This window comes from Pseudophryne corroboree, chromosome 12 (assembly GCF_028390025.1).
Source record: "Pseudophryne corroboree isolate aPseCor3 chromosome 12, aPseCor3.hap2, whole genome shotgun sequence".
Classification (NCBI taxonomy): domain Eukaryota; kingdom Metazoa; phylum Chordata; class Amphibia; order Anura; family Myobatrachidae; genus Pseudophryne; species Pseudophryne corroboree.
The window spans coordinates 98375049-98393278 of NC_086455.1; positions in this window are offsets into that span (position 1 = coordinate 98375049).

Here is an 18230-nt window from a genome sequence, read left to right on the forward strand (position 1 = left end):
CCTGTGCTGCATTGAAGTTCTGCGCAGTATATAGTAGGAGGACAGTGCAGAATTTTGCTGAATACCAGTATATATATAGCAGTACGGTACAGTAGTCCATTGCTCTACCTCTGTGTCATCAAGAATACTATCCATCCATACCTGTGCTGCATTGAAGTTCTGCGCAGTATATAGTAGTAGGACAGTGCAGAATTTTGCTGACCACCAGTATATATATATATATATAGCAGTACGGTACAGTAGTCCATTGCTCTACCTCTGTGTCGTCAGGTATACTATCCATCCATACCTGTGCTGCATTTAATTGTGCGCAGTATATAGTAGGAGGACAGTGCAGAATTTTGCTGACCACCAGTATATATATATAGCAGTACGGTACAGTAGTCCATGTTTCTATCTCTGTGTCGTCAGGTACACTATCCATCCATACCTGTGCTGCATTGTTGTTGTGCGCAGTATATAGTAGGAGGACAGTGCAGTATTTTGCTTACCACCAGTATATATATAGCAGAATGATACAGTAGTCCATTGCTCTACCTCTGTGTCGTCAAGTATACTATCCATCCATACCTGTGCTGCATTGTACTTGTGCGCAGTATATAGTAGGAGGACATTGCAGTATTTTGCTGACCACCAGTATATATATAGCAGTACGGAACAGTAGTCCATTGCTCTACCTCTGTGCCGTCAAGTATACTATCCATCCATACCTGTGCTGCATTTAATTGTGCGCAGTAAATAGTAGGAGGACAGTGCAGAATTTTGCTGACCACCAGTATATATATATATATATATATAGCAGTACGGTACAGTAGTCCATTTCTCTATCTCTGTGTCGTCAGGTACACTATCCATCCATACCTGTGCTGCACTGTAGTTGTGTGCAGTATATAGTAGGAGGACAGTGCAGAATTTTGCTGACCACCAGTATATATATAGCAGTACGTACAGTAGTCCATTGCTCTACCTCTGTATCGTCAAGTATACTATCCATCCATACCTGTGCTGTATTTTAGTTGTGTGCAGTATATAGTAGGAGGACAGTACAGAAATTTGCTGAATACCAGTATATATATAGCAGTACGGTACAGTAGTCCATTGCTCTACCTCTGTGTCATCAAGAATACTATCCATCCATACCTGTGCTGCATTGAAGTTCTGCGCAGTATATAGTAGGAGGACAGTGCAGAATTTTGCGGACCACAAGTATATAGATATATATATAGTAGTACGGTACAGTAGTCCATTGCTCTACCTCTGTGTCGTCAAGTATACTATCCATCCATTCCTGTGCTGCATTTTAGTTGTGCGCCGTATATAGAAGGACAGTGCAGGATTTTGCTGACCACCAGTATATATATATAGCAGTATGGTACAGTAGTCCATTGCTCTACCTCTGTGTCATCAAGTATACTATCCATCCATACATGTGCTGCATTTTAGTTGTGCGCAGTATATAGTAGGAGGACAGTGCAGAATTTTGCTGACCACCAGTATATATATAGCAGTACGGTACAGTAGTCCATTGCTCTACCTCTGTGTCATCAAGAATACTATACATCCATACCTGTGCTGCATTAAAGTTCTGCGCAGTATATAGTAGTAGGACAGTGCAGAATTTTGCTGACCACAAGTATATAGATATATATATATAGCAGTACGGTACAGTAGTCCATTGCTCTACCTCTGTGTCGTCAAGTATACTATCCATCCATACCTGTGCTGCATTTAATTGTGTGCAGTATATAGTAGGAGGACAGTGCAGAATTTTGCTGACCACTAGTATATATATATATATAGCAGTACGGCACAGTAGTCCATTTCTCTATCTCTGTGTCGTCAGGTATACTATCCATCCATACCTGTGCTGTATTTTAGTTGTTTGCAGTATATAGTAGGAGGACAGTACAGAAATTTGCTGAGTACCAGTATATATATAGCAGTACGGTACAGTAGTCCATTGCTCTACCTCTGTGTCATCAAGAATACTATCCATCCATACCTGTGCTGCATTGAAGTTCTGCACAGTATATAGTAGGAGGACAGTGCAGAATTTTGCTGACCACAAGTATATAGATAAATATATAGCAGTACTGTAAAGTAGTCCATTGCTCTACCTCTGTGTCGTCAAGTATACTATCCATCCATTCCTGTGCTGCATTTTAGTTGTGCGCAGTATATAGTAGGAGGACAGTGCAGAATTTTGCTGACCACCAGTATATATATAGCAGTACGGTACAGTAGTCCATTGCTCTACCTCTTTGTCATCAAGTATACTATCCATCCATACCTGTGCTGCATTTTAGTTGTGCGCAGTATATAGTAGGAGGACAGTGCAGAATTTTGCTGAATACCAGTATATATATAGCAGTACGGTACAGTAGTCCATTGCTCTACCTCTGTGTCATCAAGAATACTATCCATCCATACCTGTGCTGCATTGAAGTTCTGCACAGTATATAGTAGTAGGACAGTGCAGAATTTTGCTGACCACAAGTATATAGATATATATATAGCAGTACGGTACAGTAGTCCATTGCTCTACCTCTGTGTCGTCAAGTATACTATCCATCCATACCTGTGCTGCATTGTTGTTGTGCGCAGTATATAGTAGGAGGACAGTGCAGAATTCTGATGACCACCAGTATATATATACAAGAATGATACAGTAGTCCATTGCTCTACCTCTGTGTCGTCAAGAATACTATCCATCCATACCTGTGCTGCATTGTACTTGTGCGCAGTATATAGTAGGAGGACAGTGCAGAATTTTGCTGACCACCAGTATATATATAGCAGTACGGAACAGTAGTCCCTTGCTCTACCTCTGTGTCATCAAGTATACTATCCATCCATAACTGTGCTGCATTTAATTGTGCGCAGTATATAGGAGGACAGTGCAGAATTTTGCTGACCACCAGTATATATATATAGCAGTACGGTACAGTAGTCCATTGCTCTACCTCTGTGTCGTCAGGTATACTATCCATCCATACCTGTGCTGCATTGTAGTTGTGCGCAGTATATAGTAGGAGGACAGTGCAGAATTTTGCTGACCACCAGTATATATATAGCAGTACGGTACAGAAGACCATTGCTCTACCTCTGTGTCGTCAAGTATACTATCCATCCATACCTGTGTTGCATTTTAGTTGTGCGCAGTATATAGTAGGATAGTACAGAATTTTGCTGACCACCAGTATATATATAGCAGTACGGTACAGTAGCCCATTGCTCTACCTCTGTGTCATCAAGAATACTATCCATCCATACCTGTGCTGCATTGAAGTTCTGCGCAGTATATAGTAGGAGGACAGTGCAGAATTTTGCTGAATACCAGTTTATATATAGCAGTACGGTACATTAGTCCATTGCTCTACCTCTGTGTCATCAAGAATACTATCCATCCATACCTGTGCTGCATTGAAGTTCTGCGCAGTATATAGTAGTAGGACAGTGCAGAATTTTGCTGACCACAAGTATATAGATATATATATATAGCAGTACGGTACAGTAGTCCATTGCTCTACCTCTGTGTCGTCAAGTATACTATCCATCCATACATGTGCTGCATTGTTGTTGTGCGCAGTATATAGTAGGAGGACAGTGCAGAATTCTGATGACCACCAGTATATATATACAAGAATGAAACAGTAGTCCATTGCTCTACCTCTGTGTCGTCAAGTATACTATCCATCCATACCTGTGCTGCATTGTACTTGTGCGCAGTATATAGTAGGAGGACAGTGCAGAATTTTGCTGACCACCAGTATATATATAGCAGTACGGAACAGTAGTCCATTGCTCTACCTCTGTGCCGTCAAGTATACTATCCATCCATACCTGTGCTGCATTTAATTGTGCGCAGTAAATAGTAGGAGGACAGTGCAGAATTTTGCTGACCACCAGTATATATATATAGCAGTACGGTACAGTAGTCCATTTCTCTATCTCTGTGTCGTCAGGTACACTATCCATCCATACCTGTGCTGCACTGTAGTTGTGTGCAGTATATAGTAGGAGGACAGTGCAGAATTTTGCTGACCACCAGTATATATATAGCAGTACGGTACAGTAGTCCATTGCTCTACCTCTGTATCGTCAAGTATACTATCCATCCATACCTGTGCTGTATTTTAGTTGTGTGCAGTATATAGTAGGAGGACAGTACAGAAATTTGCTGAATACCAGTATATATATAGCAGTACGGTACAGTAGTCCATTGCTCTACCTCTGTGTCATCAAGAATACTATCCATCCATACCTGTGCTGCATTGAAGTTCTGCGCAGTATATAGTAGGAGGACAGTGCAGAATTTTGCTGACCACAAGTATATAGATATATATATATAGTAGTACGGTACAGTAGTCCATTGCTCTACCTCTGTGTCGTCAAGTATACTATCCATCCATTCCTGTGCTGCATTTTAGTTGTGCGCCGTATATAGAAGGAGGACAGTGCAGGATTTTGCTGACCACCAGTATATATATAGCAGTATGGTACAGTAGTCCATTGCTCTACCTCTGTGTCATCAAGTATACTATCCATCCATACATGTGCTGCATTTTAGTTGTGCGCAGTATATAGTAGGAGGACAGTGCAGAATTTTGCTGACCACCAGTATATATATAGCAGTACGGTACAGTAGTCCATTGCTCTACCTCTGTGTCAAGTATACTATACATCCATACCTGCCCTGCATTGTAGTTGTGTGCAGTATATAGTAGGAGGACAGTGCAGAATTTTGCTGACCACCAGTATATATATATATAGCAGTACGGTACAGTAGTCCATTGCTCTACCTCTGTGTCATCAAGTATACTATCCATCCATACCTGTGCTGCATTTTAGTTGTGCGCAGTATATAGTAGGAGGACAGTGCAGAATTTTGCTGAATACCAGTATATATATAGCAGTACGGTACAGTAGTCCATTGCTCTACCTCTGTTTCATCAAGAATAGTATACATCCATACCTGTGCTGCATTGAAGTTCTGCGCAGTATATAGTAGTAGGACAGTGCAGAATTTTGCTGACCACAAGTATATAGATATATATATAGCAGTACGGTACAGTAGTCCATTGCTCTACCTCTGTGTCGTCAAGTATACTATCCATCCATACCTGTGCTGCATTTAATTGTGTGCAGTATATAGTAGGAGGACAGTGCAGAATTTTGCTGACCACTAGTATATATATATAGCAGTACGGCACAGTAGTCCATTTCTCTATCTCTGTGTCGTCAGGTATACTATCCATCCATACCTGTGCTGTATTTTAGTTGTTTGCAGTATATAGTAGGAGGACAGTACAGAAATTTGCTGAGTACCAGTATATATATAGCAGTACGGTACAGTAGTCCATTGCTCTACCTCTGTGTCATCAAGAATACTATCCATCCATACCTGTGCTGCATTGAAGTTCTGCGCAGTATATAGTAGGAGGACAGTGCAGAATTTTGCTGACCACAAGTATATAGATAAATATATAGCAGTACTGTAAAGTAGTCCATTGCTCTACCTCTGTGTCGTCAAGTATACTATCCATCCATTCCTGTGCTGCATTTTAGTTGTGCGCAGTATATAGTAGGAGGACAGTGCAGAATTTTGCTGACCACCAGTATCTATATAGCAGTATGGTACAGTAGTCCATTGCTCTACCTCTGTGTCATCAAGTATACTATCCATCCATACATGTGCTGCATTTTAGTTGTGCGCAGTATATAGTAGGAGGACAGTGCAGAATTTTGCTGACCACCAGTATATATATAGCAGTACGGTACAGTAGTCCATTGCTCTACCTCTTTGTCATCAAGTATACTATCCATCCATACCTGTGCTGCATTTTAGTTGTGCGCAGTATATAGTAGGAGGACAGTGCAGAATTTTGCTGAATACCAGTATATATATAGCAGTACGGTACAGTAGTCCATTGCTCTACCTCTGTGTCATCAAGAATACTATCCATCCATACCTGTGCTGCATTGAAGTTCTGCACAGTATATAGTAGTAGGACAGTGCAGAATTTTGCTGACCACAAGTATATAGATATATATATAGCAGTACGGTACAGTAGTCCATTGCTCTACCTCTGTGTCGTCAAGTATACTATCCATCCATACCTGTGCTGCATTGTTGTTGTGCGCAGTATATAGTAGGAGGACAGTGCAGAATTCTGATGACCACCAGTATATATATACAAGAATGATACAGTAGTCCATTGCTCTACCTCTGTGTCGTCAAGTATACTATCCATCCATACCTGTGCTGCATTGTACTTGTGCGCAGTATATAGTAGGAGGACAGTGCAGAATTTTGCTGACCACCAGTATATATATAGCAGTACGGAACAGTAGTCCCTTGCTCTACCTCTGTGTCATCAAGTATACTATCCATCCATAACTGTGCTGCATTTAATTGTGCGCAGTATATAGGAGGACAGTGCAGAATTTTGCTGACCACCAGTATATATATATATAGCAGTACGGTACAGTAGTCCATTGCTCTACCTCTGTGTCGTCAGGTATACTATCCATCCATACCTGTGCTGCATTGTAGTTGTGCGCAGTATATAGTAGGAGGACAGTGCAGAATTTTGCTGACCACCAGTATATATATAGCAGTACGGTACAGAAGACCATTGCTCTACCTCTGTGTCGTCAAGTATACTATCCATCCATACCTGTGTTGCATTTTAGTTGTGCGCAGTATATAGTAGGATAGTACAGAATTTTGCTGACCACCAGTATATATATAGCAGTACGGTACAGTAGCCCATTGCTCTACCTCTGTGTCATCAAGAATACTATCCATCCATACCTGTGCTGCATTGAAGTTCTGCGCAGTATATAGTAGGACAGTGCAGAATTTTGCTGACCACAAGTATATAGATAAATATATAGCAGTACTGTAAAGTAGTCCATTGCTCTACCTCTGTGTCGTCAAGTATACTATCCATCCATACATGTGCTGCATTTTAGTTGTGCGCAGTATATAGTAGGAGGACAGTGCAGAATTTTGCTGACCACCAGTATATATATAGCAGTACGGTACAGTAGTCCATTGCTCTACCTCTTTGTCATCAAGTATACTATCCATCCATACCTGTGTTGCATTTTAGTTGTGCGCAGTATATAGTAGGATAGTACAGAATTTTGCTGACCACCAGTATATATATAGCAGTACGGTACAGTAGCCCATTGCTCTACCTCTGTGTCATCAAGAATACTATCCATCCATACCTGTGCTGCATTGAAGTTCTGCGCAGTATATAGTAGGAGGACAGTGCAGAATTTTGCTGACCACAAGTATATAGATAAATATATAGCAGTACTGTAAAGTAGTCCATTGCTCTACCTCTGTGTCGTCAAGTATACTATCCATCCATTCCTGTGCTGCATTTTAGTTGTGCGCAGTATATAGTAGGAGGACAGTGCAGAATTTTGCTGACCACCAGTATCTATATAGCAGTATGGTACAGTAGTCCATTGCTCTACCTCTGTGTCATCAAGTATACTATCCATCCATACATGTGCTGCATTTTAGTTGTGCGCAGTATATAGTAGGAGGACAGTGCAGAATTTTGCTGACCACCAGTATATATATAGCAGTACGGTACAGTAGTTCATTGCTCTACCTCTTTGTCATCAAGTATACTATCCATCCATACCTGTGCTGCATTTTAGTTGTGCGCAGTATATAGTAGGAGGACAGTGCAGAATTTTGCTGAATACCAGTATATATATAGCAGTACGGTACAGTAGTCCATTGCTCTACCTCTGTGTCATCAAGAATACTATCCATCCATACCTGTGCTGCATTGAAGTTCTGCACAGTATATAGTAGTAGGACAGTGCAGAATTTTGCTGACCACAAGTATATAGATATATATATAGCAGTACGGTACAGTAGTCATTTGCTCTACCTCTGTGTCGTCAAGTATACTATCCATCCATACCTGTGCTGCATTGTTGTTGTGCGCAGTATATAGTAGGAGGACAGTGCAGAATTCTGATGACCACCAGTATATATATACAAGAATGATACAGTAGTCCATTGCTCTACCTCTGTGTCGTCAAGTATACTATCCATCCATACCTGTGCTGCATTGTACTTGTGCGCAGTATATAGTAGGAGGACAGTGCAGAATTTTGCTGACCACCAGTATATATATAGCAGTACGGAACAGTAGTCCCTTGCTCTACCTCTGTGTCATCAAGTATACTATCCATCCACAACTGTGCTGCATTTAATTGTGCGCAGTATATAGGAGGACAGTGCAGAATTTTGCTGACCACCAGTATATATATATAGCAGTACGGTACAGTAGTCCATTGCTCTACCTCTGTGTCGTCAGGTATACTATCCATCCATACCTGTGCTGCATTGTAGTTGTGCGCAGTATACAGTAGGAGGACAGTGCAGAATTTTGCTGACCACCAGTATATATATAGCAGTACGGTACAGAAGACCATTGCTCTACCTCTGTGTCGTCAAGTATACTATCCATCCATACCTGTGTTGCATTTTAGTTGTGCGCAGTATATAGTAGGATAGTACAGAATTTTGCTGACCACCAGTATATATATAGCAGTACGGTACAGTAGCCCATTGCTCTACCTCTGTGTCATCAAGAATACTATCCATCCATACCTGTGCTGCATTGAAGTTCTGCGCAGTATATAGTAGGAGGACAGTGCAGAATTTTGCTGAATACCAGTTTATATATAGCAGTACGGTACATTAGTCCATTGCTCTACCTCTGTGTCATCAAGAATACTATCCATCCATACCTGTGCTGCATTGAAGTTCTGCGCAGTATATAGTAGTAGGACAGTGCAGAATTTTGCTGACCACAAGTATATAGATATATATATAGCAGTACGGTACAGTAGTCCATTGCTCTACCTCTGTGTCGTCAAGTATACTATCCATCCATACATGTGCTGCATTGTTGTTGTGCGCAGTATATAGTAGGAGGACAGTGCAGAATTCTGATGACCACCAGTATATATATACAAGAATGAAACAGTAGTCCATTGCTCTACCTCTGTGTCGTCAAGTATACTATCCATCCATACCTGTGCTGCATTGTACTTGTGCGCAGTATATAGTAGGAGGACAGTGCAGAATTTTGCTGACCACCAATATATATATAGCAGTACGGAACAGTAGTCCATTGCTCTACCTCTGTGTCATCAAGTATACTATCCATCCATAACTGTGCTGCATTTAATTGTGCGCAGTATATAGGAGGACAGTGCAGAATTTTGCTGACCACCAGTATATATATATAGCAGTACGGTACAGTAGTCCATTGCTCTACCTCTGTGTCGTCAGGTATACTATCCATCCATACCTGTGCTGCATTGTAGTTGTGCGCTGTATATAGTAGGAGGACAGTACAGAATTTTGCTGACCACCAGTATATATATAGCAGTACGGTACAGTAGTCCATTGCTCTACATCTGTGTCGTCAAGTATACTATCTATCCATACCTGTGCTGCATTTTAGTTGTGTGCAGTATACAGTAGGAGGACAGTACAGTATTTTGCTTACCACCAGTATATATATATATAGCAGAATGATACAGTAGTCCATTGCTCTACCTCTGTGTCGTCAAGTATACTATCCATCCATACCTGTGCTGCATTGTACTTGTGCGCAGTATATAGTAGGAGGACAGTGCAGTATTTTGCTGACCACCAGTATATATATAGCAGTACGGAACAGTAGTCCATTGCTCTACCTCTGTGTCGTCAAGTATACTATCCATCCATACCTGTGCTGCATTTAATTGTGCGCAGTAAATAGTAGGAGGACAGTGCAGAATTTTGCTGACCACCAGTATATATATATAGCAGTACGGTACAGTAGTCCATTTCTCTATCTCTGTGTCATCAGGTACACTATCCATCCATACCTGTGCTGCACTGTAGTTGTGTGCAGTATATAGTAGGAGGACAGTGCAGAATTTTGCTGACCACCAGTATATATATAGCAGTACGGTACAGTAGTCCATTGCTCTACCTCTGTATCGTCAAGTATACTATCCATCCATACCTGTGCTGTATTTTAGTTGTGTGCAATATATAGTAGGAGGACAGTACAGAAATTTGCTGAATACCAGTATATATATAGCAGTACGGTACAGTAGTCCATTGCTCTACCTCTGTGTCATCAAGAATACTATCCATCCATACCTGTGCTGCATTGAAGTTCTGCGCAGTATATAGTAGGAGGACAGTGCAGAATTTTGCTGACCACCAGTATATATATATAGCAGTACGGTACAGTAGTCCATTTCTCTATCTCTGTGTCGTCAGGTACACTATTCATCCATACCTGTGCTGCACTGTAGTTGTGTGCAGTATATAGTAGAAGGACAGTGCAGAATTTTGCTGACCACCAGTATATATATAGCAGTACGGTACAGTAGTCCATTGCTCTACCTCTGTGTCATCAAGTATACTATCCATCCATACCTGTGCTGTATTTTAGTTGTGCGCAGTATATAGTAGGAGGACAGTACAGAAATTTGCTGACCAACAGTATACATATAGCAGTACGGTACAGTAGTCCATTGCTCTACCTCTGTGTAGTCAAGTATACTATCCATCCATACCTGTGCTGCATTTTAGTTTTGCGCAGTATATAGTAGGAGGACAGTGTAGAATTTTGCTGACCACCAGTATATATATATAGCAGTACGGTACAGTAGTCCATTGCTCTACCTCTGTCTCGTCAAGTATACTATCCATCCATACTTGTGCTGCATTTTAGTTGTGCGCAGTATATAGTAGGAGGACAGTGCAGAATTTTGCTGAATACCAGTATATATATATAGCAGTACGGTACAGTAGTCCATTGCTCTACCTCTGTATCGTCAAGTATACTATCCATCCATACCTGTGCTGTATTTTAGTTGTGTGCAGTATATAGTAGGAGGACAGTACAGAAATTTGCTGAATACCAGTATATATATAGCAGTACGGTACAGTAGTCCATTGCTCTACCTCTGTGTCATCAAGAATACTATCCATCCATACCTGTGCTGCATTGAAGTTCTGCGCAGTATATAGTAGGAGGACAGTGCAGAATTTTGCTGACCACAAGTATATAGATATATATATATAGCAGTACGGTACAGTAGTCCATTGCTCTACCTCTGTGTCGTCAAGTATACTATCCATCCATTCCTGTTCTGCATTTTAGTTGTGCGCAGTTTATAGAAGGAGGACAGTGCAGGATTTTGCTGACCACCAGTATATATATAACAGTATGGTACAGAAGTCCATTGCTCTACCTCTGTGTCATCAAGTATACTATCCATCCATACATGTGCTGCATTTTAGTTGTGCGCAGTATATAGTAGGAGGACAGTGCAGAATTTTGCTGACCATCAGTATATATATAGCAGTACGGTACAGTAGTCCATTGCTCTACCTCTGTGTCAAGTATACTATCCATCCATACCTGTGCTGCATTTTAGTTGTATGCAGTATACAGTAGGAGGACAGTGCAGTATTTTGCTTACCACCAGTATATATATAGCAGAATGATACAGTAGTACATTGCTCTACCTCTGTGTCGTCAAGTATACTATCCATCCATACTTGTGCTGCATTTTAGTTGTGCGCAGTATATAGTAGGAGGACAGTGCAGAATTTTGCTGAATACCAGTATATATATATAGCAGTACGGTACAGTAGTCCATTGCTCTACCTCTGTGTCATCAAGAATACTATCCATCCATACCTGTGCTGCATTTAATTGTGCGCAGTATATAGTAGGAGGACAGTGCAGAATTTTGCTGACCACCAGTATATATATATAGCAGTACGGTACAGTAGTCCATGTCTCTATCTCTGTGTCGTCAGGTACACTATCCATCCATACCTGTGCTGCATTGTTGTTGTGTGCAGTATATAGTAGGAGGACAGTGCAGAATTCTGATGACCACCAGTATATATATACAAGAACGATACAGTAGTCCATTGCTCTACCTCTGTGTCGTCAAGTATACTATCCATCCATACCTGTGCTGCATTGTACTTGTGCGCAGTATATAGTAGGAGGACAGTGCAGAATTTTGCTGACCACCAGTATATATATAGCAGTACGGAACAGTAGTCCATTGCTCTACCTCTGTGTCGTCAAATATACTATCCATCCATAACTGTGCTGCATTTAATTGTGCGCAGTATATAGGAGGACAGTGCAGAATTTTGCTGACCACCAGTATATACATATAGCAGTACAGTAGTCCATTGCTCTACCTCTGTGTCGTCAGGTATACTATCCATCCATACCTGTGCTGCATTGTAGTTGTGCGCAGTATATAGTAGGAAGACAGTGCAGAATTTTGCTGACCACCCGTATATATATAGCAGTACGGTACAGCAGACCATTGCTCTACCTCTGTGTCGTCAAGTATACTATCCATCCATATCTGTGTTGCATTTTAGTTGTGCGCAGTATATAGTAGGATAGTACAGAATTTTGCTGACCACCAGTATATATATAGCAGTACGGTACAGTAGTCCATTGCTCTACATCTGTGTCGTCAAGTATACTATCTATCCATACCTGTGCTGCATTTTAGTTGTATGCAGTATACAGTAGGAGGACAGTGCAGTATTTTGCTTACCACCAGTATATATATAGCAGAATGATACAGTAGTCCATTGCTCTACCTCTGTGTCGTCAAGTATACTATCCATCCATACTTGTGCTGCATTGTACTTGTGCGCAGTATATAGTAGGAGGACAGTGCAGAATTTTGCTGCCCACCAGTATATATATATATATATATATATATATATATATATATAGCAGTACGGTACAGTAGCCCATTGCTCTACCTCTGTGTCATCAGGTATACTATCCATCCATACCTGTGCTGCATTGTAGTTGTGCGCAGTATATAGTAGGAAGACAGTGCAGAATTTTGCTGACCACCAGTATATATATAGCAGTACGGTACAGCAGACCATTGCTCTACCTCTGTGTCGTCAAGTATACTATCCATCCATATCTGTGTTGCATTTTAGTTGTGCGCAGTATATAGTAGGATAGTACAGAATTTTGCTGACCACCAGTATATATATAGCAGTACGGTACAGTAGTCCATTGCTCTACATCTGTGTCGTCAAGTATACTATCTATCCATACCTGTGCTGCATTTTAGTTGTATGCAGTATACAGTAGGAGGACAGTGCAGTATTTTGCTTACCACCAGTATATATATAGCAGAATGATACAGTAGTCCATTGCTCTACCTCTGTGTCGTCAAGTATACTATCCATCCATAACTGTGCTGCATTTAATTGTGCGCAGTATATAGGAGGACAGTGCAGAATTTTGCTGACCACCAGCATATACATATAGCAGTATGGTACAGTAGTCCATTGCTCTATCTCTGTGTCGTCAGGTACACTATTCATCCATACCTGTGCTACACTGTAGTTGTGCGCAGTATATAGTAGAAGGACAGTGCAGAATTTTGCTGACCACCAGTATATATATAGCAGTACGGTACAGTAGTCCATTGCTCTACCTCTGTGTCATCAAGTATACTATCCATCCATACCTGTGCTGTATTTTAGTTGTGCGCAGTATATAGTAGGAGGACAGTACAGAAATTTGCTGACCAACAGTATACATATAGCAGTACGGTACAGTAGTCCATTGCTCTACCTCTGTGTAGTCAAGTATACTATCCATCCATACCTGTGCTGCATTTTAGTTTTGCGCAGTATATAGTAGGAGGATAGTGTAGAATTTTGCTGACCACCAGTATATATATATAGCAGTACGGTACAGTAGTCCATTGCTCTACCTCTGTGTCAAGTATACTATCCATCCATACCTGTGCTGCATTTTAGTTTTGCGCAGTATATAGTAGGAGGACAGTGCAGTACTTTGCTTACCACCAGTATATATATAGCAGAATGATACAGTAGTCCTTTGCTCTACCTCTGTCTCGTCAAGTATACTATCCATCCATACTTGTGCTGCATTTTAGTTGTGCGCAGTATATAGTAGGAGGACAGTGCAGAATTTTGCTGAATACCAGTATATATATATAGCAGTACGGTTCAGTAGTCCATTGCTCTTCCTCTGTATCGTCAAGTATACTATCCATCCATACCTGTGCTGTATTCTAGTTGTGTGCAGTATATAGTAGGAGGACAGTACAGAAATTTGCTGAATACCAGTATATATATAGCAGTACGGTACAGTAGTCCATTGCTCTACCTCTGTGTCATCAAGAATACTATCCATCCATACCTGTGCTGTATTTTAGTTGTATGCAGTATACAGTAGGAGGACAGTGCAGTATTTTGCTTACCACCAGTATATATATATAGCAGTACGGTACAGTAGTCCATGTCTCTATCTCTGTGTCGTCAGGTACACTATCCATCCATACCTGTGCTGCATTGTTGTTGTGTGCAGTATATAGTAGGAGGACAGTGCAGAATTCTGATGACCACCAGTATATATATACAAGAACGATACAGTAGTCCATTGCTCTACCTCTGTGTCGTCAAGTATACTATCCATCCATACCTGTGCTGCATTGTACTTGTGCGCAGTATATAGTAGGAGGACAGTGCAGAATTTTGCTGACCACCAGTATATATATAGCAGTACGGAACAGTAGTCCATTGCTCTACCTCTGTGTCGTCAAATATACTATCCATCCATAACTGTGCTGCATTTAATTGTGCGCAGTATATAGGAGGACAGTGCAGAATTTTGCTGACCACCAGTATATACATATAGCAGTACAGTAGTCCATTGCTCTACCTCTGTGTCGTCAGGTATACTATCCATCCATACCTGTGCTGCATTGTAGTTGTGCGCAGTATATAGTAGGAAGACAGTGCAGAATTTTGCTGACCACCCGTATATATATAGCAGTACGGTACAGCAGACCATTGCTCTACCTCTGTGTCGTCAAGTATACTATCCATCCATATCTGTGTTGCATTTTAGTTGTGCGCAGTATATAGTAGGATAGTACAGAATTTTGCTGACCACCAGTATATATATAGCAGTACGGTACAGTAGTCCATTGCTCTACATCTGTGTCGTCAAGTATACTATCTATCCATACCTGTGCTGCATTTTAGTTGTATGCAGTATACAGTAGGACAGTGCAGTATTTTGCTTACCACCAGTATATATATAGCAGAATGATACAGTAGTCCATTGCTCTACCTCTGTGTCGTCAAGTATACTATCCATCCATACCTGTGCTGCATTGTACTTCTGCGCAGTATATAGTAGGAGGACAGTGCAGAATTTTGCTGACCACCAGTATATATAGCAGTACGGAACAGTAGTCCATTGCTCTACCTCTGTGTCGTCAAGTATACTATCCATCCATAACTGTGCTGCATTTAATTGTGCGCAGTATATAGGAGGACAGTGCAGAATTTTGCTGACCACCAGCATATACATATAGCAGTATGGTACAGTAGTCCATTTGTCTATCTCTGTGTCGTCAAGTACACTATTCATCCATACCTGTGCTGCACTGTAGTTGTGCGCAGTATATAGTAGAAGGACAGTGCAGAATTTTGCTGACCACCAGTATATATATAGCAGTACGGTACAGTAGTCCATTGCTCTACCTCTGTGTCATCAAGTATACTATCCATCCATACCTGTGCTGTATTTTAGTTGTGCGCAGTATATAGTAGGAGGACAGTACAGAAATTTGCTGACCAACAGTATACATATAGCAGTACGGTACAGTAGTCCATTGCTCTACCTCTGTGTAGTCAAGTATACTATCCATCCATACCTGTGCTGCATTTTAGTTTTGCGCAGTATATAGTAGGAGGATAGTGTAGAATTTTGCTGACCACCAGTATATATATATAGCAGTACGGTACAGTAGTCCATTGCTCTACCTCTGTGTCAAGTATACTATCCATCCATACCTGTGCTGCATTTTAGTTTTGCGCAGTATATAGTAGGAGGACAGTGCAGTATTTTGCTTACCACCAGTATATATATAGCAGAATGATACAGTAGTCCTTTGCTCTACCTCTGTCTCGTCAAGTATACTATCCATCCATACTTGTGCTGCATTTTAGTTGTGCGCAGTATATAGTAGGAGGACAGTGCAGAATTTTGCTGAATACCAGTATATATATATAGCAGTACGGTTCAGTAGTCCATTGCTCTTCCTCTGTATCGTCAAGTATACTATCCATCCATACCTCTACTGTATTCTAGTTGTGTGCAGTATATAGTAGGAGGACAGTACAGAAATTTGCTGAATACCAGTATATATATAGCAGTACGGTACAGTAGTCCATTGCTCTACCTCTGTGTCATCAAGAATACTATCCATCCATACCTGTGCTGCATTGAAGTTCTGCGCAGTATATAGTAGGAGGACAGTGCAGAATTTTGCTGACCACAAGATATAGATATATATATAGCAGTACGGTACAGTAGTCCATTGCTCTACCTCTGTGTCGTCAAGTATACTATCCATCCATACCTGTGCTGTATTTTAGTTGTGTGCAGTATATAGTAGGAGGACAGTACAGAAATTTCATGCATTACAGTATATATATAGCAGTACGGTACAGTAGTCCATTGCTCTACCTCTGTGTCATCAAGAATACTATCCATCCATACCTGTGCTGCATTGAAGTTCTGCGCAGTATATAGTAGAAGGTCAGTGCAGAATTTTGCTGACCACAAGTATATAGATATATATATAGCAGTACGGTACAGTAGTCCATTGCTCTACCTCTGTGTCGTCAAGTATACTATCCATCCATTCCTGTTCTGCATTTTAGTTGTGCGCAGTATATAGAAGGAGAACAGTGCAGGATTTTGCTGACCACCAGTATATATATAGCAGTATGGTACAGTAGTCCATTGCTCTACCTCTGTGTCATCAAGTATACTATCCATCCATACATGTGCTGCATTTTAGTTGTACGCAGTATATAGTAGGAGGACAGAGCAGAATTTTGCTGACCACCAGTATATATATAGCAGTATGGTACAGTAGTCCATTGCTCTACCTCTGTGTCAAGTATACTATACATCCATACCTGCCCTGCATTGTAGTTGTGTGCAGTATATAGTAGGAGGACAGTGCAGAATTTTGCTGACCACCAGTATATATATAGCAGTACGGTACAGTAGTCCATTGCTCTACCTGTGTGTCGTCAAGTATACTATCCATCCATACCTGTGCTGTATTTTAGTTGTGCGCAGTATATAGTAGGAGGACAGTGTAGAATTTTGCTGACCACCAGTATATATATAGCAGTACGGTACATTAGTCCATTGCTCTACATCTGTGTCGTCAAGTATACTATCTATCCATACCTGTGCTGCATTTTAGTTGTATGCAGTATACAGGAGGACAGTGCAGTATTTTGCTTACCACCAGTATATATATAGCAGAATGATACAGTAGCCCATTGCTCTACCTCTGTGTCGTCAAGTATACTATCCATCCATACCTGTGCTGCATTGTACTTCTGCGCAGTATATAGTAGGAGGACAGTGCAGAATTTTGCTGACCACCAGTATATATAGCAGTACGGAACAGTAGTCCATTGCTCTACCTCTGTGTCGTCAAGTATACTATCCATCCATAACTGTGCTGCATTTAATTGTGTGCAGTATATAGGAGGACAGTGCAGAATTTTGCTGACCACCAGCATATACATATAGCAGTATGGTACAGTAGTCCATTGCTCTATCTCTGTGTCGTCAGGTACACTATTCATCCATACCTGTGCTGCACTGTAGTTGTGCGCAGTATATAGTAGAAGGACCGTGCAGAATTTTGCTGACCACCAGTATATATATAGCAGTACGGTACAGTAGTCCATTGCTCTACCTCTGTGTCATCAAGTATACTATCCATCCATACCTGTGCTGTATTTTAGTTGTGCGCAGTATATAGTAGGAGGACAGTACAGAAATTTGCTGACCAACAGTATACATATAGCAGTACGGTACAGTAGTCCATTGCTCTACCTCTGTGTAGTCAAGTATACTATCCATCCATACCTGTGCTGCATTTTAGTTTTGCGCAGTATATAGTACGAGGACAGTGCAGTATTTTGCTTACCACCAGTATATATATAGCAGAATGATACAGTAGTCCTTTGCTCTACCTCTGTCTCGTCAAGTATACTATCCATCCATACTTGTGCTGCATTTTAGTTGTGCGCAGTA